Source organism: Octopus bimaculoides, chromosome 7 (genome assembly GCF_001194135.2).
Source record: "Octopus bimaculoides isolate UCB-OBI-ISO-001 chromosome 7, ASM119413v2, whole genome shotgun sequence".
NCBI lineage: Eukaryota > Metazoa > Mollusca > Cephalopoda > Octopoda > Octopodidae > Octopus > Octopus bimaculoides.
The window spans coordinates 2,403,554-2,406,745 of NC_068987.1; positions in this window are offsets into that span (position 1 = coordinate 2,403,554).

Sequence of the window (3,192 nt, forward strand, 5' to 3'; positions counted from 1 at the left end):
CTACTACTACTACTACTACTACTACTACTACTACTACTACTACCACTACTACCACCACCACCACTACTACTACCACTACTACCACCACCACCACTACTACTACTACTACTACTACTACTACTACTACTACTACTACTACTACTACTACTACGTTGCCGACTTGATAGAACCAGCTCGGGGCAAACTGCGGCCCACGGGGCTTTCTGAAAGGCAGGTCTATCGAATAATTATCCTGATTTTTTATAATAGTCTGGCCATCCTGATGATGAGCAATATCTTGTGCCGTCCGCTTCTTGGAAATCATTTACCAATGCCTTAATTAGAGTTTACCTCAAAGTTGACGTTGCACTTCCAAGAAATTACAGCCAAATTCCCTCGAATATCTCATGCTATTGTTTTAAATGTATGAAGGGCATTTTGGATGGTATAGTCCTATATGTAACAGAACGCATGAAGGGACTTGATCGTGGGTGGAATGTCTGTAAAGGTAGGTATACTCAATCTAGACTTGGCATCATCAGCATCATCATCATCACCATCATATCCATCGTCGTTTGGCTTGGATTGAAGAATTTGTTTTGCGATTCTTTTCTGCAACGTTCTCAAGTACAAGTCCATAGAATCGAATCTCCGAGCTTCACAGCCTGTCGAGTAAACGTTATTCCGAAGACCTTTTGGAAGAACCTCATTTCGGTCATTTGTATTCATGTTCTTACTCTTTGGGTCATTACCCAACATTTATGACCATGGGTGTGGATACGTACGAAGACCAAAATGAAAATAGCAACTTCGGCATTTTTGATCAAAAGTAATCTGTGTAATCAAAACATATACAGGGCAAAGGAATGTAACTCGTATGGACCAATGGCATGCAAATAATTAATTAGAATTTGTCCCTTTGTATTCTTAATTAACTTTCCTCCCTCCAAGTGAAAAGTAAATTTCAATTAAGAAATGTTTCGTATGGCATTCATCATATCTTTTTCTACTCTAGGTACAAGGCCCGAAATTTTTGGGGAGAGAGCCAGGCGTTTAGATCGACCCCACTACGCAACTGGTACTTAATTTATCGACCCCGAAGAAAGAAAGGCAAAGTCGACCTCGGCAGAATTTGAACTCAGAACGTAAAGACAGACGAAATACCGCTAAGTATTTCTCCTGGCGTGCTAACGGTTCTGCCAGCTCGACGCCTTATGTCATTCATCATATCAACACCTTAAAAATATATTTAAAATCATTCCGTTGTCTCTCATTAATAGATGTAATTTTCAATTATGCAAATTACTTTTGCCTAAGATTCTTCATAACTCATTTTCAAAATGTAAAAGCATTTATGGAATGACCAAACAGCCCGGACTTTGAACAGATCATGTCCACAGCTGTCTCCTCTTATCATAGATCAAATTTTCACTTAATCACGCAAAGTAATTTTCTATAAATATTTCTCAATTCTTGAAATTATCTGCTCTTGTCATTGACAGTCTCTAACAATTACCGCTACGTTGTTGTTTTCTTTCTCCAACTATGTAGCAAATTTCCATCAATTGAGAATTTCTAGAGCATGTCACTGGCTACGACCCTCGTAAATTATTTTACAATATTAGACAACATATCGGAATAGAGAGTAAATTAAAGAAATATATAGCAAAGTGGGTTAACACAGAGAAACAGATCAACAAAGAGCAATATATGACAACGTGGGTCAGCGTAGAGAAATATATTTGAATATGGGATAAGAGAAAGATATATATGACAATGAGGGTTAACATCGGGCAATATGTGTTAATGTAGGGCAATATATGGCGACGTGGGTCAACAGAGAGCCATAGATGATAATATGGGTCAACAGAGAGAGATATATGGCGACAAAGGTGGGTGTAGAGCAATATACAACAATGTGGGGTAACATAACACATTATACAGTAATGTGGGCCAACAGACAACCACTTAAATTCGATCGGAGCTGACAGCAGCCAAAATGAAATTAATGCCAAAAGATAGAATTAATTGTCTGAAATGTTATAAAGTTGTCGCAGAAACAGACAAATTCCACATGCAATATGTTTACCAAATATATTCCTGCAACTAGAACGAATCTTTAAAAATTTTTAAACATATACATTATATAAACACACACATACACATATATACATACATCCATACGCATATATATATATATATCATGTATATATGTTGTGTATATGTGTTGCGTGTATGTTATACACATGAAATAGGGTGTCACATTCCGTAAAATTTGGTAACCCTGCAGAGTATGTTTCTGTTATATTTTTGGCGTCTTTGATGAAAAATGATAATCTGCGACAAGAATTATGGTCCTGTTTGTTTGTTTGTTTGTTTGTTTATTTCTGAATTGAAACACTGAAGCAAGAAACAAGTAATCTATACATAGCATAGAGATAACAACAACAACAACAACAACAACAATAATAATAATAATAATAATAATAATAATAATAATAATAATAATAATCCTTTCTGCTAAAGGCACGAGGCCTGAAATTTGTGGGGAGAGGTCAAGTCGATTACATCGGTCCCAGCGCCCAACTGAGAAGAGTGAAAAACAGAGTCGCCCTCGGCAGGATTTGAACTCAACGACGTTAAGATGTAGGAAATGCCCCTAATCATTTTGTCCGGCTTCCAAGCGATTCATTTCTACTCTAAGCACAAAGCCTGAAAGTTTTGGGGAGGGGCCCAGGCGATTAGATCGACCCCAGTACACCACTGGTGCTTATTTAATCGACCCCGAAAGAATGAAAGGCAAAGTCAACCTCGGCGGAATTTGAACTCAGAACTTAAAGATAGATGAAATACCGCTAAGCATTTCGCCATGTACATATGGATGTATATCTGTGTGTGTATATATACATGCATGTGTATATGTATATACAAATATATACATGCTTGTATTCATAAATGTGCGTGTGCGTGTATTTCCCCAGTCCGTGTAATTTAGGTCTGTATAATTGAAAAATATTTTAGCTCAATGAGATAGAGGCTGTAATCATGGGTACAAGCATCTTACTAGGTGAGGATATATTTAGTCAGCAAACACGTATACATAGACAATGAAGCACACACACACACACACACATGCATATATACATACATACATAACGAGAAATTAACACATAGTTGATGTGAACGATATTAATATATATATATATATATATA